The sequence below is a fragment of the Chelonia mydas genome, chromosome 1 (genome assembly GCF_015237465.2).
Source record: "Chelonia mydas isolate rCheMyd1 chromosome 1, rCheMyd1.pri.v2, whole genome shotgun sequence".
Classification (NCBI taxonomy): Eukaryota; Metazoa; Chordata; order Testudines; family Cheloniidae; genus Chelonia; species Chelonia mydas.
The window spans coordinates 91,485,948-91,512,747 of NC_057849.1; positions in this window are offsets into that span (position 1 = coordinate 91,485,948).

Genomic DNA, 26,800 nt, shown 5'->3' on the forward strand with positions numbered 1-26,800 from the left:
GTTCCCCTACCGGGAGTAAGTCTCCAAACCCTGGGAAGTCCTTCCCTATGAGCACTGGGTATGAGAGTTTAGGGACTACACCTGCTGCTACCTCAGTAGTGTTCCCCTGAATATCGATTTTTACTGGGATGGTGGGGTAATAACCAACTGTCCCATGGACGCATGCTATCCCCGTATGCTTAGCCCATAGCAGCTGACTACGCTTCACGAGTTTCCCTGAAACAAGCGTAATAGCACTCCCCGAATCAACCAGTGCTGTGGTCTCTACCCCATTTAGCTTCACTGGTCTAGTGTACATATGTGGGGTTAGTGAGACCCCCCACAAGGTGGATTAGGGAGCATGGGTCTGCCCAGTTCCCTAGGTTACACTGCATAGGCTCCTCGGCATTGGGATACTGTGCAGCTATGTGTCCCCACTCCCCGCAGGCATAACATCTGTATAGAGCCCTAGGCATTCCCCGGTCTCTTGGTTTGGGTAGTCTAACATCACGATCCTCTTCCTGCCTTAATTGATTCCAGCAGCTTCTTGATTGGCTGCAGGTGTTCTAATCAGCCTGTCTTAATTGTCTCCAGAAGGTTCCTGATTGTTCTGGAACCTTCCCTGTTACCTTACCCAGGGAAAAGGGACCTACTTAGCCTGGGGCTAATATATATGCCTTCTATTACTCTCCTATCGCCATCTGGCCCGACCCTGTCACAATAGCTAGGCATACCTTTTAATGAATAATACCACTGGACTAATATCTGAAATTCCACAGTATAATTGAAGGATATTTCAGAAATTATTTATTGATTCATGAAAAAAGAAAATGAATGTACAAGGAAAATATTTTTAAAATATCTCTAGGTGGTCTGGTCTTTGACACGTGGTATTAATTTATATTCATTTACAATTATTAGGTGCAACCTCTAAAACAATAAAAGAGAAAATATTCATCAGAAACTGAAGTTGTTTGTTAATTATGATCCATTGAAACATTTTATATTATGGCATAAGCTTTTACATTATCTTCAGCTTGCAAGGCTAATGCTAATTACAATACAGATTAATAGCTGTCAAGTGTGTCCTACTTTCAGTATAAATGAATACAAACTAGGCTGATATTTTGGAAATAAATAGACCACATTGCTATTGAGTGCTTTTAACTCTTACATATATATGCAGTTATAGCATTCAGAGCAGCCATTATACCTCTCTCATTTATAAAGAGAATAAAATACGTGTCACATAACATCACATGCAAAGGCAAAGTAAAGTAACCTTGGCTCAAGGCTAATAAAACAGTGAGCTCTGAAATAGGCAGTGGACAGCTCTTGCTAACTTGATTGACATTGGCTTATATACAGTTTATATTGTCAGCAATTTATTTCTGACAAGGGTGACTACTATCCATAGAATGGCCAATAGAATGCTAATCACAGCAGTAAGCAAACTAATTTATATGTAATAAACTTAGATACCATACTTGTTATTTCTTCTTTCGTTCATCTCTTGTTCATTGCTAAACAAGACCATATTTTAAAAATTTGCAAGTTCCCATTAGTCACAGGTGTCCTTGGGTATTTCATATCTTTGCCATTGAAACTAAACATGACTTACTTCGGCATAGTAGATAACAATGTAAACCTGTCTAACACTCTCCTAAGGTATCATTAAATGCAACTGCAGTTACCACCATCCTTGAAAATTACTTTTATAATCCACAGAGTAAAAGCTAAGATGTATGGAGGGGCGGAAGGAGTTGAGAACTAATTTGCAAAGAAATTGAAAGCCGAGACAGTTTGTCAGTGTGTGAGAGATTTATCATTTTTGTATCTCTTCATGTAGTATAAAATCAGTTTGATCAGCCTCAAATGACAGTAATTTCTCGGCTTTATGCTGCATCCTACACTTTGTGACTTAAGGCTGGCTTCTGCCTAACCCAAATGGTTGTGCACAATGGAAGTAAGAAGCAGTGATTCCACAAGGGGGAAAATAATGAAAAAATCCGATGTGTCTTTAAAAATCTGTTTTATCTAAACCGGGACCACAAACACTAAAATGCTTGATTCATTTGGTTATTGCATGACATCACTGCACAATGGAGTTAAGCTTGTTTGGATGCCTTAATGATGCATTTCCTTACCTTAAAATAGTTGAATTTCTATTAAATGTAACCTTAACTCTGAACTTTCTGAGTTTCTAATGTTTGGTTTGGGGGTAATTACAGCATCCCAGTAATGTTTTTTTTTTTTACCCCTACTGTTACATACACTTAACCTTAACTCCAGTTCAGTGTAATTTTTTTCTCTAGGAATTTTTCAAAGTGCTCTTTCTCTGAGAACACAGAGCTGGGCATTTACTTTCTCTGGGGTTTTTGTGTTTGTTTGTTTGTTTTCTTTTCCCACATCCCTAGTCCCAAATATATGTTTTGTTCCCTCAGCCTGCAGATTTTCTGTAGAATGGTTACCCTCTTTGCCTGACCCTTTCCCACAAGGGATTAATTCCCTATAAGAACTGCCCCTTCTAATGCAGTTAGTTAACCTGTTACTGGACTAGAACATATGATGAAAAATATGTTCAATTTACATACGTGTTTTACTGACCAAGTTGGGCCTCAGAGTTTATTTTGTGGGGAAGCAATGTCAGTGGGGAATATGAAGCCATCAGCATTTGTGCATCACTTGTAAACAGGCCTGTTCATTTTTCCAAGAAGAAGCTGTTGTGTCTGGAAAACCAAAGGTGTTTTATGTGCTTGATTTCTCGGATTGTGTATTAGGCTTGGAAAGGGGATTGAGGGAGCCCACCTCCCCAGACATTTTCAGCCCTTTCACCCACAGATGAGAAACAGCCATCAGACCAGTGATTACAATCTGTTTATGGATCTAACCACCCAAACAATGGAGTAGCCAAGACTGGACAGTCTCTTTCATAGGCCCTGCTGGATGCTCCGGTGCACCAGAAAATAATAGTCTGAGGCACTGGGAGAGTTCACACCTGGGCCCTGAAACAAAGCTATAGAGGAATATAGTAATGATTCCCTCTGGAATGGAAGGATCCCCTCTCTTCTGCTTCAGAGAGAACCGGACTAACACAACACAGGTGTGCTAGGAGAACAGCAGGACATGCTGTCAACAATGACAGGGTTGGGGTGGATGATATTTGCTTTCTAAAATAATGAGAGTTGGCTCCGATCTTTTCCTGTAAATTAAGTCATAGAATCATAGAATCATAGAATATCAGGGTTGGAAGGGACCCCAGAAGGTCATCTAGTCCAACCCGCTGCTCAAAGCAGGACCAAGTCCCAGTTAAATCATCCCAGCCAGGGCTTTGTCAAGCCTGACCTTAAAAACCTCTAAGGAAGGAGATTCTACCAAGTCAAAAGCACCTAAGTTAGCTTTAGTGAAGAATAAGATTAAATGAGACTGGACTGGATGTATGTAGGCTCTTTATTTTAAAATATTGTTTATCTAATGCTTTCTTGAAACTTTTGTGTAAACACATTTAAGAAGGCTGTTGCTCAATATCACTGGTCATGAGTTCTGAAAGGGAGAATCAAGCAGGTACCCAATTCAAGACTGGCTTTCAGGGTGACAAGTGAGTGGTACACATGGTAACATAACTTGGTCCCAGTCTAAGAGTGGAAGAAACATGAGACTCCACCTGAAGACAGATAAAGGCAAAAGGCCAAACACCTGAGGGGGTGCTCACAGAGAGATCAGAAAGGGGACGGAATGCAGCTAACCTTGTAACCATGCCAATTAAACAATGTAAGTCCAGGGTAACTTCACTCCATTTGATTTAATAGAGTAACCCCAGATTTCCACTGGCACCCCCCGAGATCAGAATATGTCCTCATAGCTGAGACTATGATTTTGTCTTGTGCCCTAAATATGGTAATGAAAATTACAAAGCCAGATGTTGCCAACATATTCATTGTGTTTTTGCCCTTTGCACAACACCAATATATTTTGAAGAAGTTATACAGCCATGGTAAGTTCAAAATAGCCATGCTTACTAAATAAACACGACAAGCAAGGCTTAGTTAAAGATAAACACAGCTGCCGTGACTGCTTCCTAAAATATTTTAAAAAACCATGATTACTACAGCAGGGCCCACAAACCATTTTAAAGGATACCATGGAATCTGTATACACTAAAATATTACACTCAAAAGACTGTATTCTCGTCTCCTTTTCCCTGATGTAAATAAGGAGCAATTCAGTTGAAGTCAATTCAGTTGAACTCATGAAAACCAGTATAGGTGAGATCAGAATCAGATCTAATGTTCTTGTTAAATATATCTCTTTTTTCCCTTCCAAGTTAATAACAATGGCTTAATGAGTTTATGAGCAACTTTACATTGAAATGTAAGCTTAATGTAATATAGCTGGATGAATATAATGATGCTTCAAGTTCAGCTAGGGTGACCAGATGTCCCGATTTTATAGGGACAGTCCTGATATTCAGGGCTTTGTCTTATATAGGTGCCTATTACTCCCCACTCACTATCCCGATTTTTCACACTTGCTGTCTGGTCACCCTAAGTTCAGCTGAATAGTTAGACTTTATAGTATTTGAGGAAGATTTGTTGGTTTACAAAATGCTGCCAGGCCATGCTATAGAAAATATTTGTATCAAGGTTTGTGGTCATCGTGAGAATATTTGTAATGATTGTTCAAAGACCATGATACGTGTAATTGAGTGTGATGCTGGGCTCCATGGCAGAGGTTCTGCTACTACCAGTTCTTTTTCTGGGAACATTTTTAGCAATTGAGTTAAATTGCATTAACCTTAGCCGTGATGCTGGCATCTCAGTTGCTCCAGGTCTTTTCCATTTTTGAGGGTTACAGGTAGGGTTGCCAACTTTCTGATTGCAGAAAACTGAATACCCTTGCCCCACCCGTGCTCCACCCTTTCCCTGAGGCTCCACCCTGCCCCTTCTCCAAGGCCCCACCCCCGCTCCATCCCCCTTCCCTCCCTCACTCGCTCTCCCCAACTCCTGTTCACTCACTCATTTTCACCTGGCTGGGGCAAGGGATTGGGGTGTGGAAGGGGGTGAGGGCTCCGGCTGGGGGTGTGGACTGTGGTGTGGGGCTGGGGATGAGGGCTTTGGGGTGCAGGAGAGGGCTCCAGCTGGGGAGTGGGGATAAGGGATTCGGAGTGCAGGAGGGGTTGTGGGATCTCGGAAGGAGTTTGGGTGTGGAAGGGGGCTCAGGGCTGGGGCAGGAGGTTGGGGTGTGAGAGGGGTGTTTGGGGTGTGGACTTCTCGGACAGTACTTACCTTAGGTGGCTCCCGAAAACGGCCAGCATGTACCTGCGGCCCCTAAGTGGAAGCCCAGCCTGGTGACTCTGTGTGATGCCCGCACCCATGTGCTCTGCCTACGGAGCTCCCATTGGCCACAGTTCCTGGCCAATGGGAGCTGTGGAGCCGATGTTCGGGGGGGGCAGAGCATGGAGCCTCCCTAGCTGTCCCTGGTGCTAGGGGCTGCAGAGACATGCCGGCCGCTTCTGGGAGCTGGGCAAAGCCAGGGCAGGGAGCCTGTCTGCCTTACCCCACTGTGTTGCCATCTCAACTTTTAACAGTCCAATCAGCGGTACTAACCGGAGCCGCCAGGGTCTCTTTTTGACCGAGCATTCCAGTTGAAAATCAGACACCTGGCAACCCTAGTTACAAGCAGTTTATGGTCTATCAGTGTAAACAAACCCAGTCCACATGGATATCTGTAAAAGTTCTCACATGCCCATACATTTGCAAGGTACTCCTTTTCAATCGGTGCATATCGTTTTTCTGCTTCAGTGGGTGTGCAAGAGCAAAATGCAACTGTCTTCCACTCAGATCCATGTAGTTGCAACAATACACCACCTAAATCATAGCTGCTTGGATCTGCACTGATCATTATGTGTTTGTTCACATCACAGTGCTTGAGAACTGGAGCTGTTTACATTATTCCTTTTATCTTCCTACTTGCTTACCTTACCAATATTTTTGAATGCTAGAACAATTTAAACTTATCCTTAAAGGGGTGTAATTGGAATCTCATGTCAGTGAAAGAGAAAGTCAATGGGTTCAAAAGAGGTAGAAGGTCGGCTCTTCATATTGAACGAGGCATCTCTCACTTTCTGCTAGATTATAAATTGACAAGAACGTTGATGTGAAGGTTATTATAAATAGCCATACTGAGAAACTTCAGCAAAGTTTAAAGATTGTTTCTCAATTGATCTTCCTAAAGTGTCTTTGTGACTCATTTATCAAGGAAGCAGTTAACAAAACCAGGTAGTCACCAAAGTTCAGATGCTCAGCTGTGAAGCTCCACTGAACTTAATGGAACTATCCCAATTTTCACAAATGGAAGAGCTGACCTGTGACAGAAATTCAACACTCCTTTGTTGAGTTGTCTTTTCACAAACCTTTAAACTGAGTTTTTGGTCTCAAGATGTATGAGAGTTCTGGATTTTATTTAAAAGCAAATATAAAATTTTCCTACCGGGGCCCTGAAAGTGCTTGTGACATTCATTGTTTCTGTGGAAATCAGGATTCACAAGAATGGTTGCTATTAAAAATAAATACAAAACCTGTTATTTCTATCTAGAGATCTATTGTATCGCTTAGTATAAAATTCCATTTTGTGTTTCAAAAATATCATGCTATGAATGGAATAGCTCTATTCATCCAAACTCACACATTCGTACTATTGTTTTGTAAGCTATGCTGATTTAAAATAATGTTAAATTTCCAAACATACTGTCTTTTTAGAATCCACTGGGGAAATGCAAGATTTTGCACAGTCTAAAAGGAGATCATGTTAGGAAAAATTTTGGGAGTCCTTGCTGTAAATTAGACCAGGATAAATCACAATCCTTGTCGTTCCAGCTTCCAACTTTTTTCCTAAGATCTCTTTGTAACTCTTACTGTCTGTCTGTGTAAGGTTTTCAGTTACAAAAACTTCAATTAAAGAATCATCTTGACTCATCCACAGTCTAATGATGCCTTATAACCTCTAAATGCAAATACACTGATCTCCATTGCCAATTTGGATTTATTATATATAACCTCTTTGCATTTTCCTACTAGTCTGACTTCTGGGTCCTTATTACATATGTTGTCCTCAAATTACTCAGGAAACATTGGTATGTTCACTTATGCTGAAATCCCAAACAACTTTTAAAAAGATAGCTAAAGACCTTTAGCAGTTTTATGTTAACATAACCATATAAAATGTAACACATACATTTTCACTGAGGCAGAACAAAACAGTTCAGTGCCCCTGAATGGAGCACATTAGAATCAAGAACTGTAATTCTTTTAAAATATTCATTTCCTGTTCTTAACTGGTGTGTAATGACGCTGTTACTTTGCCACATTCAACTCTAGAGAAGGATGCATATCTATGGTGGGTAAAATGATCTTTGTGCACCATTTGTACACATATTTTTTTGAAAAAAAAAGCAGCATTTTGAGCTCATTATGCATGAAAGGCAGCAAACTAGTATATTATTCATATGTGCTGTAGTGGATCAGATCATGAGTGTTCAGCACCTTAACTTCAGGATTAAGCCTTTGGGCCATTTCATAGCACTATATAATAATCACTGTCCATACTTCACATGTTTGTGTGGGTTTTTCATTCAGCAATAGGGGACAGAAACCATTTTATTAGCAGGAAGAATAAAGGGCAGGTGTAGTACCTGGAAATACTTTTAACTCATTGTAGCAAGGAGGCATGACCTCCCTCAGAGTCTGACAGGGAGGAATGGCCATGCTCTCCCTGGTGGGCGGAGCCAGGAAGTCCATGCCCACAGCCCCAGCAGCAGAGGGGCAAGACAGGAACAGGAAGTATAAAAGGCAGGCCTTGCAGCTCAGTTGGGCTGGAGCCACAGAGGGAAACAAATGCTTCCTACCTGCTGGTGGAGCAGGATCCCATAGAAGGCTTCTGCTGTCCTGAGGACTCACTGGAGCTGCCAGGCACATCTGATGCAGAAGAGCTTCTGGGACTGTCACTGGCAATGTATCCTAGGGAGACAGGATGACCCAGGTACAACTCAAGGGGAGGGGAGGAAGTTGCCCAGGGACAGCTGACTCTAGTCTAGCTGCATTGCTGCCTGAATCCAGGTCAGTTTGTTGTGACTGGATTCCCTGCAGACCCAGACCAATACTCCAGCACTGTTAGGGCCCTGGGCGGGACCTGGTGGAGTAGTATGGGCCTGAGTCCCATTACCCCCTGCTGTCAACCCCACCCCTGGGGTGGCAGCCTCCCCACTGTAGGCCAGGAGGGCTGTGTTAGTTCTACCTAGTCTAGAACTAGGATGCTAGACCCTTTACTGCTTTGCCCTGCCTGAGGGCAGGAGTCTTTAGACTGTTTGGTGCCCAGCCCTGCTTGAGGGCCTGGGCTCCTAGAGTGATCACTACTCTGCCTTGCTTGAGGGCCAGAGCCTCTTAGACTGCTTGGTGCCCTGCCCTCCCTGAGGGCTTGGCTCCTAGATTATTTACTGCTCTGCCCTGCTTGATGGCCAAAGACCCTTAGATGGTTTGGGGCTCTTCCGTGCCTGAGTGCCTCAAATAGCTCAGTGGTTTGAACATTGGTCTGCTAAACCCAGGGTTATGAGTTCAATCCTTGAGGGGGCCATTTAGGGATCTGGGCCAAAAATTGGAGCTTGGTCCTGCTTTGAGCAGGGGGTTGGACTAGATGACCTCCTGAGGTCTCTTCCAACCCTGATATTCTATGAATCCTGTAGTCGGTGGCATTTATAACCAACTGTAGCCAAGACCATTTTGAGTGTGTTCCATCTTCACAATGCCAGATTAATAACTGAATATCTTTCTCAATTCACATCACTTGAAACATGAATCCCATCCAGTCTACGTCAGAGTAACTCTAGACAGATTTCTCACATATATTAAATACTTGAGGAAAATAGTAGGTAAGGGTGAGGATGCATAACAACATTCTGAGCAAATTGGCTGGCATTTCATGGAGAGCAAACACTCATACTTTCTGATAGTCAGGTTTAGCCCTGTGTTACTCTGCAGCTCTGGTGTGACTCCACTAATATCATGTCAGGTTGCTTGACACACAACTGAACTCAATCATGCACATCATAATTGAAATAATTCGACCCACACCAGTACTGTGGCTTGCCGTGTTAAGTGATGTCATTCCTCCACATATTAGCATGAGGATGCTACAACAAGAATGGTTGAGAACATCGGGGCAAACCCAAGCCTATCCCTATACACAGACCTCTTTAACCACGCAACGGTGTAGTTGCCATTAGGGCATCCATTGTGGGGCCACTTGCCTTTCCCAGATATGATGGGATCCCCGGGGGTACAACCTGGAACTGCGGTACCTCTGTGCCTTCTTAACTCTACAGCCTGGGTTGTTCTCACAATACTTTGGTACTGACAAGCAGCAGACCCCACCAAGCAGTTACCACTTATCACAACAGCACATGGAGCCCCACACCCAGCTAAATTGCATGAATGCTCCCTGAGCCATTCATGAATCACTCAGAGAAAGAAACCAGCAAATCTCCCATGCCCCCAGCCTTGCATCCCTAGACTATACCATCTTTCCCTAGCCAGAAGTCTAACCAGTTTAGGTTTATTACCCAGTCTGCTCCTCCTTTGATGTAGAGAGGATATATACTAGCCTTTGTAAACTGAGCTGAGATTTCCCAAGCAGTTGAGCCAAAACACACTGTTTTAGGTAAAATACAAAGCAGATTTATTAACTGATGAAAGATAGATTATAAGCGGTAGGCACAAAAGGTCAGAGATAGTTACCAAAGAAAATAAAAGGTAAGCACACGGTGTAAATCTTAAATCCTATTAGACTACGCAGTATTGGGATCAAGCAGTTTTTCTCACTCCACTGGATGTGGTAGTAGGTTATTGTTCTTAATACACAGGCTTCCTCTTTAACCTGGGACCAATCTCCTCAGCTGGCCATTTAAAACCCCCCTGGGAGTGGGTCACCTCCTTTGTTGTCACTGGAGAACTAGCAGTGGAGACTCTCAAACTAACAACATATTTAAGTAACAATCATACAGCAAAATCTGATAACTTTATACACACTAATGATATACATACTTTGACAAAACAATGGCTTTCAGCAGGTCATGACCTTTCATATGATATCTTATATGGCATGCTTTGTATGAAATATATCATAATTTATGATGGGTGAATATGAGGATTTCAGGGTGCTGTTTTGGGGTACAGAGTGCCAAACTAAATTTCTCTGCAATGTCAATGTGGCATGAAGAATGGTCTGCAGCTGATGTCAGAAACCAGTTTCTTATAGCTGACCCAACCACACATGTACCCAACTTTGATTTACCACATCACCCTTCTGAACTGATTTTGAACAGGCCAGGGTCAATATACAACCAACCTTCGCTCCTGCGGTCAACAAGATTATCCCATATGTGGCTGTGGCCAAAGACAGATAATGTCACATCACTGATGACTGCCCTCTGACCAGATTCAATGGTGGTCTGAGGGTTCTGCACTTCACTAATAAGACTCCTGCATATTGGCTTGGAAACCTCTGCATGTGATAAGAAGATCACAACACTCCCTTTCATATGAATCTATGAAATATTTAATTCAGCTGAACCAGTGCAAGATTCTTTTTCTTTGCAGAAAGAAAGATAATTCAGCCACACATATAGGCCTTCATTGTTTCCCAGAGGATGGCTTCAGAAGGGGCTGGCTTTCATTAGGTATTTTTCTAAGAAGAGCTGTCAATTTTTTTTTTAAAGGAGGGAAACAAATAGTCAGCTATTAGGGAAATATTAAAATACCATCTAGTAAGAATGAGGCTATCTGATATTTTGAACATGTGGATGGCAAGCTGGAAGAGAAGAATATAGTACTTATTTTAATCTAGAAAGGAATGGCCATTCTATTTATCAAAGAAGTAGCCTATTTTGTCAGATTATAAATGATCATCCTTGGGTCACTGTGCCTTACTGATGTCCTGCTTGCTGAAGAAATCTTGGTGTCTTCATTATGTCTGTAATTCCGCTGCAATAAAACTGACTAGAGGAAATAAACCACCTGCTTTACCAGAGCCATCCCATCTTTATGGTGTCAGAAGAAAAGATTGTTAGAGTGGAAGTTAAGGAACGAGCATGCATTAAAGTTTTTGACATTCTGATCTTGCAGTGGCGATCACCCATCTGTAAATCAAGTAAATAAAATAGGGATTCAGTATTCCTTCTCCCGCTATGAAGAGTGCCTGTCTCAGTATTTGTACACACAGCAATAAATTCAACAGAGAAAAGGGGAACATTTATGTATTAGCTATAGTACACAGTTTACTTTCCTACTGTGGAATATATAGCATCTGCATTGCAGAAGAGGCTCCCAATTTTACGATCTTAAAAGAACACTGCTGTGCTGGTAAAGGAAATTCATCCAATATTTCTCTGAGCAGGACTGAAACCCTGAGGTTAGATATAAATTCTATCAAGTATGACCCAAGAACCCCAACTGGCAGAGGACATTGCGGTATACGGGGAACCCTTAGGTAAAGAATGTCATGTTAGCTCTGTAACCAAAGCCTGTGTCATACTGGTCAAAATAACAATGGTGACCTGTGTGGAAGAAAAACGCAGTCTTCACTCTTAGGTTGTTTGCAACAAGTCAGAGACAGTTTATTCTCAAGTAATTGCAAGGGGGAGAGTGCTCACGGACAGGGATTTCCTCTTCCTAGGCAGGTTTCCGCCAGATAAACAATTAGGGCAAGCATTTATACCTTAGATTACATACAATAATCAACTGCTGTGTGTTGTTTATACATATTCCTTCCTGATATCTTACTTTGAAAGCAGTTTCTGCTACAGTCTGCGTTCCATTCTTACCTAACACAAGGTTAAAACAGCATCTCTTACAGTTTCCTCACTTGCTTCCCACTCGCCCAGGCCCTGACTTAGGGTGTGTCTACACTATGAAATTAGGTTGAATTTATAGAAGTCAGTTTTTTAGAAATCATTTTTATATCATCGATTTTGTGTGTCCCCACACAAAATGCTCAAAATGCATTAACTCGGCGGACTGCTTCCACAGTACCAAGGCTAGCGTCGACTTCCGGAGCATTGCACTGTGGGTAGCTATCCCACAATTCCCACAGTCTCTGCCGCCCTTTGGAATTCTGGGTTGAGATCCCAATGCCTAATGGGGCAAAAACATTGTCGTGGATGGTTCTGGGTACATGTTGTCAGGCCGTCCCTCCGTGAAAGCAATGGTAGACAATTGTTTCGTGCCTTTTTTCCTGAGTTACCTGTGCAGATGCCATACCACGGCAAGCATGGAGCCCGCTCAGCTCACTGTCACCGTATGTCTCCTGGGCGCTGGCAGACGCGGTAGTGCATTGCTACACAGCAGCAACCCATTGCCTTGTGGCAGCAGACAGTGCAAATAGGCCTGATAACCATCGTCATCATGTCCAAGGTGCTCCTGGATGCCTCGGTGAGGTCAGTCAGGAGCGCCTCGGCAGACATGGGCGTAGGGACTAAAATAGGAGTGACTCGACCAGGTCATTCTCTTTAGTCCTGCCGGCAGTCCTAATTCACCATCTTCTGCCAAGCAGGCGGGAGATGAGGTGGCTAGCAATCCTATTGCACCATCTGCTGCCAGCCAAAGATGTAAAAGATAGATGGAGTGGGTCAAAACAAAAAATACACCAGATTTGTTTTGTATTCATTTGCTCCCCCCTCCCTTCCTGCCTCTATAAAATCAATGGCTGACAATCGTTTTGGTGAGGTCTGTGAGGGGCACTTTGAAAAGTTTAATGGAGATTCAGTCCTGCCTGAATTACCAGGGGGAGGGATAGCTCAGTGGGTTGAGCATTGCCCTGCTAAACCCAGGATTTTGAGTTCAATCCTTGAGGGGGCCATTCTGTGTGACAGTTGTTTTTGTTTCTCTTTGATGTAAAGCCACCCCCTTTGTTGATTTTTAATTCCCTGTAAGCCAACCCTAGAAGCCATGTAGTCAGTCGCCTCTCCTTCCATCAGAGCAACAGCAGACAATCGTTCCGCGCCTTTTTTCTGTGAAAACGCCATACCATGGCAAGCATGGAGCCTGCTCAGATCACTTTGGCAATTAGGAGCACATTAAACACCACGCGCATTAACCACGCACAGTATATGCAGCACCAGAAATTGGCAAAGTGAAACCGGGCGAGTAGGCGATGTCAGCACGGTGACGAGAGTGATGGGGACATGGACACAGACTTCTCTCAAAGCACAGGCCCTGGCAATGCGGGCATCATGGTGCTAATGGGGCAAGTTCATGCAGTGGAATGCCAATTCTGGGCCCGGGAAACAAGCACAGACTGGTGGGACCTCATAGTGTTTCAGTGGCTGAGAAATTTTTGCATGCGTAAGGGCACTTTCATGGAACTTTGTGACTTGCTTTCCCCTGCCCTGAGGTGCAAGAATACCAATATGAGAGCAGCCCTCACAGTTGAGAAGCGAGTGGAAATAGCCCTGTGGAAAGCTTGCAACACCAGACAGCTACCAGTCAGTCAGGAATCAATTTGGAGTGGGCAAATCTACTGTGGGGGTTCCTGTGATGCAAGTAGCCAATGCAATCAAAGATCTGCTGATATCAAGGGTAGTGACCCTGGGAAATGTGCGGGTCATAGTGGATTGCTTTGCTGCAATGGGATTCCCTAACTGTGGTGGGGCCATAGATGGAACCCATATCCCTATCTTGGCACAGGAGCACCAAGCTGGCGAGTACATAAACTGCAAGGGGTACTTTTCAATAGTGCTGGAAGCACTGGTGGATCACAAGGGATGTTTCACCAACATCAACGTGGGATGGCCGGGAAAGGTACATGACGCTCGCATCTTCAGGAACTCTGGTCTGTTTCAAAAGTTGCAGGAAGGGACTTTATTCCCAGACCAGAAAATAACTGTTGGGATGTTGAAATGCCTATAGTTATCCTTGGGGACCCAGCCTACCCCTTAATGCCATGGTTCATGAAGCCATACATAGGCACCCTGGACAGTAGTCAGGAGCTGTTCAACTATAGGCTGAGCAAGTACAGAATGGTGATAGAATACTTTTTGGATGTTTAAAAGCATGCTGGCGCAGTTTACTGACTCGGTTATACCTCAGCGAAACCAATATTCTCACTGTTATTACTGCTTGCTGTGCGCTCCACAATATCTGTGAGAGCAAGGGGGAGATGTTTATGGCCGGGTGGGAGGTTGAGGCAAATCGCCTGGCCACTGGTTACACGCAGCCAGACACCAGGGTGATTAGAAGAGCACAGGAGGGTGCGGTGTGCATCAGAGAAGCTTTGAAAACCAGTTTCGTGACTGCCCGGGCTACGGTATGAAAGTTCTCTTTGTTTCTCCTTGATGAACCCCCTGCCCCCCCACCTTGGTTCACTCTACTTCCCTGTAAGCTAACCACCCTCCGCTACTCCCTTCGATCACTGCTTGCAGAGGCAATAAAGTCATTGTTGCTTCACATTCATGCATTCTTTATTCATTCATCACACAAATAGGGGGATAACTGCCAAGGTAGCCTGGGAGGGGTGGTGGAGGAGGGAAGGACAAGGCCACACAGCACTATAAAAGTTTAAAACTTATTGAATGCCAGCCTTCTGTTGCTTGGGCAGTCCTTTGGGGTAGAGTGGCTGGATGGCCGGAGGCCCCCCACACCGCATTCTTGGGTGTCTGGGTGAGGAGGCTATGGAACATGGGGAGGAGGGCGGTTGGTTACACAGGGGCTGTAGCGGTGGTCTGTGCTCCTGCTGCCTTTTCTGCAGCTCAACCATACACTGGAGCATATTAATTTGGTCCTCCATCAGCCTCAGCATTGAATCCTGCCTTCTCTCATCACGCTGCCACCACCTTTCAGCTTCAGCCCTCTCTTCAGCCCGCCACCTCTCCTCCCGGTCATTTTGTGCTTTCCTGCACTCTGACATTGTCTGCCTCCACACATTCGTCTGTGCTTTGTCGTTGTGGGAGGACAGCATGAGCTCAAAGAACATTTCATCGTGAGTTCATTTTTTTTCACCTTCTAATCTTCGCTAGCCTCTGGGCAGGAGAAGATCCTGTGATCCTTGAAACACATGGAGCTGGTGGAGAAAAAAAAGGGACAGTGGTATTTAAAAATACACATTTTATAGAGCAATGGGTACACTCTTTCATGGTAAACCTTGCTGTTAACATTACATACATAGGGCATGTGTTTTCGTTACAAGGTCACATTTTGCTTCCCCCCCACCACATGGCTAACCCCTCCCCGCTCCCCATGGCTAACAGCGGGGAACATTTCTGTTCAGCCACAGACAAACAGCCCAGCAGGACCAGCCATCTCTGAATGTCCCCTTAAGAAAAGTACCCTATTTCAACCAGGTGACCATGAATGATATCACTCTCCTGAGGATAATACAGAGAGATAAAGAACGGATGTTGTTTGAACGCCAGCAAACATACTGTCAAGGTTCCTTCCCCACTCTGAACTCTAGGGTACAGATGTGGGGACCTGCATGAAAGACCCCCCTAAGCTAATTCTTACCAGCTTTGGTTAAAAACTTCCTCAAGGTACAAACTTTGCCTTGTCCTTGAACCCTATGCTGCCACCACCAAGTGTATTAAACAAAGAACAGGGAAAGAGCCCACTTGGAGACGTCTTCCCCCCAAAAATATCCTCCCAAACCCTACACCCCCTTTCCTGGGGAAGGCTTGATAAAAATCCTCACCAATTTGCATAGGTGAACACAGACCCAAACCCTTGGATCTTAAGAACAATGAAAAAGTAATCAGGTTCTTAAAAGAGAATTTTAATTAAAGAATCACCTCTGTAAAATCAGGATGGTAAATACCTTACAGGGTAATCAGATTCAAAACATAGAGAATCCCTCTAGGCAAAACCTTAAGTTACAAAAAGACGCAAAAACAGGAATATACATTCCATTCAGCACAACCTATTTTACCAGCCATTTAACAAAAGGAAATCTAACGCATTTCTAGCTAGATTACTTACTAACTTAACAGAAGTTCTGAAGAGCATTCCTGCTCTGGTCCCGGCAAAAGCATCACACAGACAGACAGAGCCTTTGTCATCCCCAGCTTTAGACAAAGTAAATTGGCTCCTAATTGGTCATTTTAGTCAGGTGCCAGTGAGGTTATCTTAGCTTCTTAACCCTTTACAGGTGAAAGGGTTTTGCCTCTGGCCAGGAGGGATTTTATAGTTCTGTATACAGAAAGGTGGTTACCCTTCCCTTTATATTTATGACACATACACTGCAATGCTTTGTTCTGCAGTGATTCCCGAATACGTGCTACTGGCCTGGTGTGGTAAAGTGTCCTACCATGGTGGATGGAATAAGGCTGCCGTCCCCAGAAACCTTTTGCAAAGGCTTTAGGAGTACATCCAGGAGAGCTTTATGGAAATGTTCCTGGAGGATTTCCACTCCATCCCCAGACACGTTAACAGACTTTTCCAGTAGCGAATGCCAGGGAAAATTAATCATTAAACATGCTTGCTTTTAAACCATGTATACTATTTAAAAAGGTACACTCACCAGAGGTCCCTTCTCTGCCAGGTGGGTCCGGGAGGCAGCCTTGGGTGGGTTCAGGGGGTACTGGCCCCAGGTCCAGGGTGAGAAACAGTTCCTGGCTGTCGGGACAACCGGTATCTCCACTTGCTTGCTGTGAGCTATCTACAACCTCATCATCATCTTCCTCGTCCCCAAAACCTGCTTCCGTGTTGCCTCCATCTCCATTGAAGGAGTCGAACAATACGGTTGGGGTAGTGGTGGCTGAACCGCCTAAAATGGCATGCAGCTCGTCATAGAAGCAGCATGTTTTGGGCTCTGACCCAGAGCAGCCATTTGCCTCTCTGGTTGGTTTGCCTCAGCTCCTTAAGTTTCACGCGGCACTGCTCTGGGTCCCTGTTATGGCCTCTGTCCTTCATGCCCTGGGAGATTTTGACAAATGTTTTGGCATTTCGAAAACTGGAACGGAGTTCTGATAGCACGGATTCCTCTCCCCATATAGCGATCAGATCCCGTACCTCCCATTCGGTCCATGCTGGGGCTCTTTTGTGATTCTGGGACTCCATCATGATCACCTCTGCTGATGAGCTCTGCACTCACCTGCAGCTTGCCACACTGGCCAAACAGGAAATTGAAATTCAAAAGTTCGCGGACCTTTTCCTGTCTACCTGGCCAATTCATCTGAGTTGAGAGTTGAGAGAAAAGCAGCATCACTTGCCCCATAACCTCAGCCGTGCAGAACACAATTCCATCCACAGCCTCAGAAACAACTCTGACATCATAATCAAAAAGGCTGACAAAGGAGGTGCTGTTGTCATCATGAATAGGTCGGAATATGAACAAGAGGCTGCTCGGCAGCTCTCCAACACCACTTTCTACAAGCCATTACCCTATGATCCCACTGAGAGTTACCGAAAGCAACTACAGCATTTGCTCAAGAAACTTCCTGAAAAAGCACAAGATCAAATCCGCACAGACACACCCCTGGAACCCCGACCTGGGATATTCTATCTACTACCCAAGATCCATAAACCTGGAAATCCTGGGTGCCCCATCATCTCAGGCATTGGCACCCTGACAGCAGGATTGTCTGGCTATGTAGACTCCCTCCTCAGGCCCTACGCTACCAGCACTCCCAGCTACCTTCGAGATACCACTGATTTCCTGAGGAAACTACAATCCATCGGTGATCTTCCTGATAACACCATCCTGGCCACAATGGATGTAGAAGCCCTCTACACCAACATTCCACACAAAGATGGACTACAAGCCATCAAGAACACTATCCCCAATAATGTCACGGCTAACTTGGTGGCTGAACTTTGTGACTTTGTCCTTACCCATAATTATTTTACATTTGGGGACAATGTATACCTTCAAATCAGCGGCACTGCTATGGGTACCCGCATGGCCCCACAGTATGCCAACATTTTTATGGCTGATTTAGAACAATGCTTCCTCAGCTCTCGTCCCCTAACGCCCCTACTCTACTTGCGCTATATTGATGACATCTTCATCATCTGGACCCATGGAAAAGAAGCCCTTGAGGAATTCCACCATGATTTCAACAATTTCCATCCCACCATCAACCTCAGCCTGGTCCAGTCCACATAAGAGATCCACTTCCTGGACACTACAGTGCTAATAAACAATGGTCACATAAACACCACCCTAGACCGGAAACCTACTGACCGCTATTCCTACCTACATGCCTCCAGCTTTCACCCTGACCACACCACACGATCCATCGTCTACAGCCAAGCTCTGCGATACAACCGCATTTGCTCCAACCCCTCAGACAGAGACAAACACCTACAAGATCTCTATCAAGCATTCTTACAACTACAATACCCACCTGCGGAAGTGAAGAAACAGATTGATAGAGCCAGAAGAGTTCCCAGAAGTCACCTACTACAGGACAGGCCTAACAAAGAAAATAACAGAACGCCACTAGCCATCACCTTCAGCCCCCAACTAAAACCCCTCCAACGCATTATTAAGGATCTACAACCTATCCTGAAGGATGACCCAACACTCTCACAAATCTTGGGAGACAGGCCAGTCCTTGCCTACAGACAACCCCCCAACCTGAAGCGAATACTCACCAACAACCACATACCACACAACAGAACCACTAACCCAGGAACCTATCCTTGCAACAAAGCCCGTTGCCAACTGTGCCCACATATCTATTCAGGGGACACCATCACAGGGCCTAATAACATCAGCCACACTATCAGAGGCTCGTTCACCTGCACATCCGCCAATGTGATATATGGCATCATGTGCCAGCAATGCCCCTCTGCCATGTACATTGGTCAAACTGGACTGTCTCTATGTAAAAGAATAAATGGACACAAATCAGATGTCAAGAATTATAACATTCATAAGCCAGTCGGAGAACACTTCAATCTCTCTGGTCACGCAATCAGAGACATGAAGGTCACTATCTTACAACAAAAAAACTTCAAATCCAGAGTCCAGCGAGAAACTGCTGAATTGGAATTCATTTGCAAATTGGATACTATTAATTTATGCTTAAATAGAGACTGGGAGTGGCTAAGTCATTATGCAAGTTAGCCTATTTCCCCTTGTTTTTTCCTACCCCCCCGCCCCCCAGACATTCTGGTTAAACTTGGATTTATGCTGGACGTGGCCCACCTTGATTATCATGCACATTGTAGGGAGAGTGGTCACTTTGGATGAGCTATTACCAGCAGGAGAGTGAGTTTGTGTGTGTGGTTTTTGGAGGGGGGTGAGGCGGTGAGAGAACCTGGATTTCTGCAGGAAATGGCCCACCTTGATTATCATACACATTGTGAAGAGAGTGGTCACTTTGGATGGGCTATTACCAGCAAGAGAGTGAATTTGTCTGTGGGGGGGCGGAGGGTGAGAAAACCTGGATTTGTGCTGGAAATGGCCCAACTTGATGATCACTTTAGATAAGCTATTACCAGCAGGAGAGTGGGGTGGGAGGAGGTATTGTTTCATGGTGTCTGTGTATATAATGTCTTCTGCAATTTCCACAGTATGCATCCGATGAAGTGAGCTGTAGCTCACGAAAGCTCATGCTCAAATAAATTGGTTAGTCTCTAAGGTGCCACAAGTCCTCCTTTTCTTTTTGCAAATACAGACTAACACGGCTGTTACTCTGAAACCTGAGTTGAGAGCGCTGTCCAGAGCGGTCACAATGGAGCACTCTGGGATAGTTCCTGGAGGCCAATACCATCTAATTGTGTCCACAGTACCCCAAATTCAATTCAGTAAGGCCAATTTCAGCGCTAATTCCCTTGTCGGGGGTGAAGTAAGGAAATCGATTTTAAGAGCCCTTTAAATTTAAAAAAAGGCTTCGTCGTGTGGATGGGTGCAGGGTTAAATCGATTTAACACTGTTAAATTCGACCTCAACTCCTAGTGTAGACCAGGGCTTAGTCTCACATTATTAGAGTTAGAGTTAGCCTGACTCTTGCTGTATTCCTAAGAAAACTAAGATGTCTGCATTCAAATTCCCTTTATCCCATTTTCCACTTCTATGCTCCCCCCTCTTGTGTTTCCAGCACAGCTATCAGTCTTAAACCTCCATTTTCATCAAACTTTGTATTTCTGATTCTAGATCTAATGGTTCAGCCTCATGGGTTTTGATTGGATGCAACGACAATGCATGGTTAGTATGAACAGAGAAGGTGTTGTTGTTATTATTATTGCATCCTTTACAACAACAATAACATAATCCTAAACTGAACAACAACAATAAAAGCATTAACATTCCCATTGTAATAATGTGATGGGGTTGTTCTATAGCCTTAATCACAAAACACAATACATCATAATTAGTACATAAAGTAGACACTCTATAGGCTGTATGAAAGGCATACTTTTCAATTTGATATATATTTTGAAGCATATGAATTTCACCTTGTAATTCAGAGATTTTACGGACCTCTGGTAGGAGTGAAGGCAAATTTTGGAACCAGTCAGGTACTAAGGCAGTCCAATTAAAGGGTGTCTAAAACCTAAGGGCTGATTGTAGGATTCTATCTGCAGGCCAATAAATAATATGATTGCCTGCAGCAGTGGTGAGATTAAAATGTATGTCTTGCAAAGTGGTGGCCTTAATGTACACACAACTGTCATTAGCTTGGAAGCAGGTGTCCTGTCAGGGTAGTTCCTTGTCCCATACCCTCCCAACAAACGTTGTCATGAACAGTGACAGCTTCCCCTGGCTTCAGTTTTCATACACACTGAAGCTATGGGGGTTCTAAAGACCAGAGTGTCCATTGACTCCCTATCCCTAGCCAAATGTTGGCTGTTATTCCAGGAGCACTGACTATAAATCGGTTAGGCATACCAGGTAGTTTAATTTCCCAAATGTCTCGGTGAATTATCCAGTCCCACATGCGTCCTCCCCATGGACCCGGCAGGATTTGGTATGTGGGAGCCCACATCTCTCCAATCAGTCCGTATGCTTGGAACGAGCACTGCGAACGTCTGCTCTTCCACCCAGAAAATCTCCAAGTATGTCTCCATTGCCACAGATCAGATGATGCTCCTGAAGTATCTGTAAGGGCAGTGGGCCAAGCTTGATGCTCAAGATCAATCCGAATGGCCATGAGCTGATCGTTCAGGAAATCCTGAATTTCTGAATATGCCATATCCCACTGCAATGCCTTCCCAGCTGCCGTGATATTGTGCACCATCATTGTCAGAAGTTTCTGGGTCATTGAACTAAGAGTGGAGATAACACATAATTCACCAACTTCAGCCTGTACCTGGGTTAACTGTGCTCCAGTAATAAGACCTGTGGCTTTTTCCAACTGTCCTACTTTTTCTTCATGTTGTTGGCCTTTATAAATATTCCAAATTTCAGCAGAGCTATTGGCACCATCCCATAGGTGTCCAGCCAAGTCCCTCTTCTTTCTGGAGGAAACCCAGGCCCTTTGCTGTGCTAACCGAATGGCAGCCCCTTTTGAGCAATTAGGATATGCAGAGGTGACCTGAAAACTGGATAAGGGCAGCGTGAATTTTATAGTCCCTAGTGTAGTATTAATCACAGTCCATCGATAGAGTAACACATCTCTCTTTGGTGAAGTACCATACCAAAATCTGTCAGCTAAACACTTTCATATATTTCCAAGAGGCATTGGCATTAATAGCATAAGAAGGGGTATATTGCAATATGGTGCAGTTTAAATGATTAGTTACTGGGATTATTTCAATGCCGCTAAAATTTCCAGTAGCAGAACAGACTCTTTGGGTCTACGTTTGATTATTCAGTAATTGGGTGACTAAATAACAATAAGGGCCTCTTTCATCTAACATACTGCAGACTCCAGGAACGGCCATCATATCTACCTCGCTATAGAACCCATTAATCTCAATTTCCGATTCTTGGGGCTCATTTGTAGTGATATCATATATTTCTATTTCCACAGACCCATTTGTTTTCCACTCAATTGTTTGCTCATATGACATTTCTGAACTTTAAAAAATAAATTTTCTGAACAAAATTTCAGTAAATCACTAAGATATAATTGGCCATTGGGTTTCATTAGAATATTCAGTATTGTCTGTATTTGGGTAAATTACAGGGGTTGTGGAAAAGGTGGAGGGGATGGTGGGGGTAATGTTCGTGGCAGCAAGGCATCTTTGGTATTCGTCATTGGGAAGCCAGTTAGGGAGGGCAGTACATTCTGATGGTACTTGTCCGTAAGCACAAAGCCCAGACCCTGGAAAAAAAATCCAAACCACCACTCAACTCCACATTCCCAAGAACGGTCCCCACCCTGCCAATATACGATACTCCGTTTCCTCCACCAGGGCCAATTTTTAATGTCCTTTATTGTCAGGAATTCCTGGACCTCGGTGGCTTCAGCAGAGCGAGTGTTCCTTCTTCTCTCTTGAAACAGTCGTGGTTTAGCATTATGCAGTGGAGAGGTTACTAGCACATCACCCTGTAATGATTTGGTTCTTCTAGCAAAATCCAAATGCATGGTAGTTCTGTCAGTGGACAAGGGAGAGGTTACTAGCAATTCACCTTGTCCTTTTCTCCTGCTGTCCAGAAGGAGAGAGAGACCAATCATCAGTCAGAGAGTCATCCCGAGGTGGTGGGGCACTACCCATCCCGAGAAGCATGGGTCCAGGCAGTCAGTCCTTGGCACCTCACAGTGGTGTTAACAGAACTTGGTAAGGGCCTTTCCAGCACGGGGTCAGGACCTTTTGTTGATGGACCTTTATGTAGACCCAGTCTCCTGGTTCCAGCGAGTGGCAGGGTTGCTCAGGATCCTTGGGTAGTGCTTCTTTCATCTGTATATAAAGAGACCTAACACATTTCATTCGTGCCTGACAATAATTAAGCATTGTGTCATCCATAAAATGAATGTCCATCTGGGCGAGGGACAGTGGAGGTGCTGCTGGAGTCGCATCAGGTGCCCTGTCAGGATCTTATGAGGGCTGAGTCCAGTCTTTCGATTGGGAGTGGCCCTTATGCTCATCAATGCTAATGGAAGGGCATCTGGCCAATTTAAGTTAGTCTCAGCACAGATCTTGGCTAGTTTATTTTTCAAAATCCCATTTTGACGTTCCACTGTCCCGGCAGACTGCGGGTGGTGGGGGCAGTGGAGGTTGGATCTGCAAAGCTGCACATAACTCTTTTACAATCTGTCCAGTAAAATGAGTTGCACAATCACTGTTGATACTCACAGGTATGCCAAATCGTGGTCAAAATCCTTAAGCAAAAGTTTCACAACAATCTTGGCATCTGCCCTTCTGCAAGGGAAGGCCTCAACCCAGTTTGAAAATACATCAACGAAAACTAACACATACTCATAATTACAACATTTAGACATTGGAATAAAATCAATCTGAATATTTACAAAAGGTCCCCGCTAATGCCTGGAGTCTCAAAGGCAGGAGGGCAGGGGGCTCTAGGAAATCATCCTTGAGAATTTAAGCTCTGATTCTTACTACTGACTCAACATACAGGTCAAAAACTTCATCCCAACTTACAGATTCTCAGGGTCCAAGCATGGTTCCTCAATGGTTCTCAGGGATAGAGAGATCATGTTCCTCAAAAGTAGAACAACTTTTATTAAAATATTAGAAAACCATCTACAAGAAATACTTACCTTCAGAAGTGGAAATGATACCATCTTTGGTGTAAGACATCAGATTTTGTCAACTCGCTCTCCTCTTCTAAAGGTACTGGATTGTCTGTTGAAATTGAAGATGTGTTTATTTATCAATTCTATTAGTGTTCACTTAGTGGCAATAACAGCCTTTCACACCCCCACAGGGAGGTTTTCTCTCTTCGCTCACCCTACTATGGCAAGATTTCTGAAAGGTTTGTCAAATATCTCCCCATAAATCAGAGACCCTACCTCTACCGTGGTCTTGAACCTAGTCCTTAATGGCCTTATGAAGCATCCGTTTGAACTAGGGTTGTCAATTAATAATCAGAGTTAACTCACGCAACTAACTCAAAAAAATTAATCACGATTAAAAAAGTAGTCATGATTAATTGCAGTTTTAATCTCACTGTTAAACAATAGAATACCAATTGAAATGAATTAAATATTTTGTATGTTTTTCTACATTTTCATATATATTGTATTCTTGTTGTAATTGAAATCAAAGTATATATTTTTATTACAAATATTTGCACTATAAAATAAAAGAAAAAGTATTTTTTCAGTTCACCTCATACAAATACTATAGTGCAATCTCTTTGTCATGAAAGTGAAGCTTACAAATGTAGATTTTTTTTTGTTACATAACTGCACTCAAAAACAAAACACTGTAAAACTTCAGAGCTTTCAAGTCCACTCAGTCCTACTTCTTGTTCAGCCAATTGCTAAGACAAACAAGTTTGTTTACATTTACAGGTCATAATGCTTCCCTCTTCTTATTTACAATGTCACCAGAAAGTGAGAATAGGCATTTGCAAGGCACTTTTGTAGCTGGCATTGCAAGGTATTTACATGCCAGATATGCTAAACATTCGTATGCCCCTTCATGCTTTGGCCACTATTCCAGAGAACATGCTTCCATGCTGATGATGCTCATTTAAAAAAAAAATGTGTTAATTAAATATGTGACTGAACTCCTGGGGGGAGAATTGCATGTCCCTGCTCTATTTTACGTGCATTCTGCCATATATTTCATGTTATAGCAATCTCAGAAGATAAGTCAGCACATGTTGTTCATTTTAAGAACTCTTTCACTGCAAATTTCACAAAATGCAAAGAAGGTACCAATGTCCTATTTCTAAAGATAGCTACAGCACTTGACCCAAGCTTTAAAAATCTGAAGTGCCTTCCAAAATCTGAGAGGGATGAGGTGTGGAGCATGCTTGCAGGAGTCTTAAAAGAGCAACATTCCAATGCAGAAACTACAGAACCCTAACCACCAAAAAAGAAAATCAACCTTCTGCTTGTGGCATCTGACTCACATAATGAAAATGAACATGCATTAGTCCACAGTGCTTTGGATTGTTATAGAGCAGAACCCATCATCGGCATGGATGCATGTCCCCTGGAATGGTGGTTGAAGCATGAAGGGACATATGAATCTTTAGCACATCTGGCACGTAAATATCTTGCGACACCAGTTACAACCTGTGCCATTAGAATGCCTGTTCTCACTTTCAGGTGACATTGTGAACAAGAAGTGTGCAGCATTATCTCCTGCAAATGTAAACAAACTTGTTTGTCTGAGTGATTGGCTGAACAAGAAGTAGGACTGAGTGGACTTGCGGGCTCTACAATTTTACATTGTTTTATTTTTGAATGAACTTATTTTTTGTACATAATTCTACACTAATAAAAGTTCAACTTTCATGATAAAGAGATTGCACTACAGCACTTGTATTAGGTGAATTGAAAAATATTATTTCTTTTGTTTTTTACAGTGCAAATATTTGTAATAAAAATAAATATAAAGTGAGCACTGTAAACTTTGTATTCTGTGTTGTAATTGAAATTGATGTATTTGAAAATGTAGAAAACATTCAATATTTAAATGTTATTCTATTATTGTTTAACGGTGCAATTAATTGTGCTATTAATCATGATGATTTTTTTTATTCTTGCGATTAATAAAAATTATTTTTTTAATTGCTTGACAACCCTAGTTTGAACCACTAGCTAAGTGTTCATTATTAGATATATCTGTGAAGACAGCCTTTCTGGTAGAGTTCACTTCTGCCCAAAGTATAGGAGAGTTGGGGGCTTTAATGACAGACTCCCCTATTTACAGTGTTCTCTAGAGAGAAAATATCACTAAAAATCCAAGATTCTTACCTAAAGTGTCCTCAGAATTTCACATTTATCAAACCTTTCATCTCCTGGTTTTCTTCTCAGAACTGCATCAGACTCTTCAAGAAGTCATAGTCCATACTCTAGACGTCAGGACTGCATAGTCTTCTATCTAGACAGGACAAAACCATTTAGAAAATCTCCTAGACTATTTGTATCCATTACAGAGACAAACAAGAATTTGGTGGACCTCCAGTTGTATTAAGATTTGTTACAACAGAGCTCATGTCCAACTCCCCTTTGAGAGTGATAGCATATTCTACAAGAGCACTATCTACATCAATAGCCTTACTTAAGTACGTACCAATTGCAGACATCTGTAGAGTGGCAACTTGGTCCCCAGTACATACCTTTTCTAATCATTAAAACCCGATGCCTGCAGCAAAAATCAGATGTGGCTGTGGGCAACACAGTTCTCTATTCTGTATTAGACTCTGTTCTGAATCTCACACTTCCTTAGGGGGACACTGCTCAGGAGTCACCTGCAATGGAGTACCTACAGGGACACACATCTGGTAGAAGTCTAGTTACTGCACAAGGTGAATAACCTTTCCTTCTTCTGGGATGAGTCATGGTCCTGTCTCTCCTCCATTCCTGTGCTATAACATTTCCTTCTCTAAAAACATTCAGAAAGTAGAAATTGCTGATACTTTCAATCATCATTTTGTTATTCTAACCTAAAGCTCTTCAGACCTGCTTCGTTACAGGCTATTGGTACTAGAAAAAGCACTTGAGCTGCAGTCCCATGGTTTATGATTTTAACACAGTCCCTGACTGAATTGTATATAGTATTAATAAACAGCCAATAGTAAATTATGCAGCAATAACACTTCCAATGGTGACCCACAATAACAAAAACTGGGTCATCTGTGTGGTGACCAAAATCCTGAGACAGAATTATATTGGAGAATTTAAAATCTGACTGATTTTTATTTTATACAATACATAAATCCAAGTTTGAATCTATATTTTTCAGTTTCC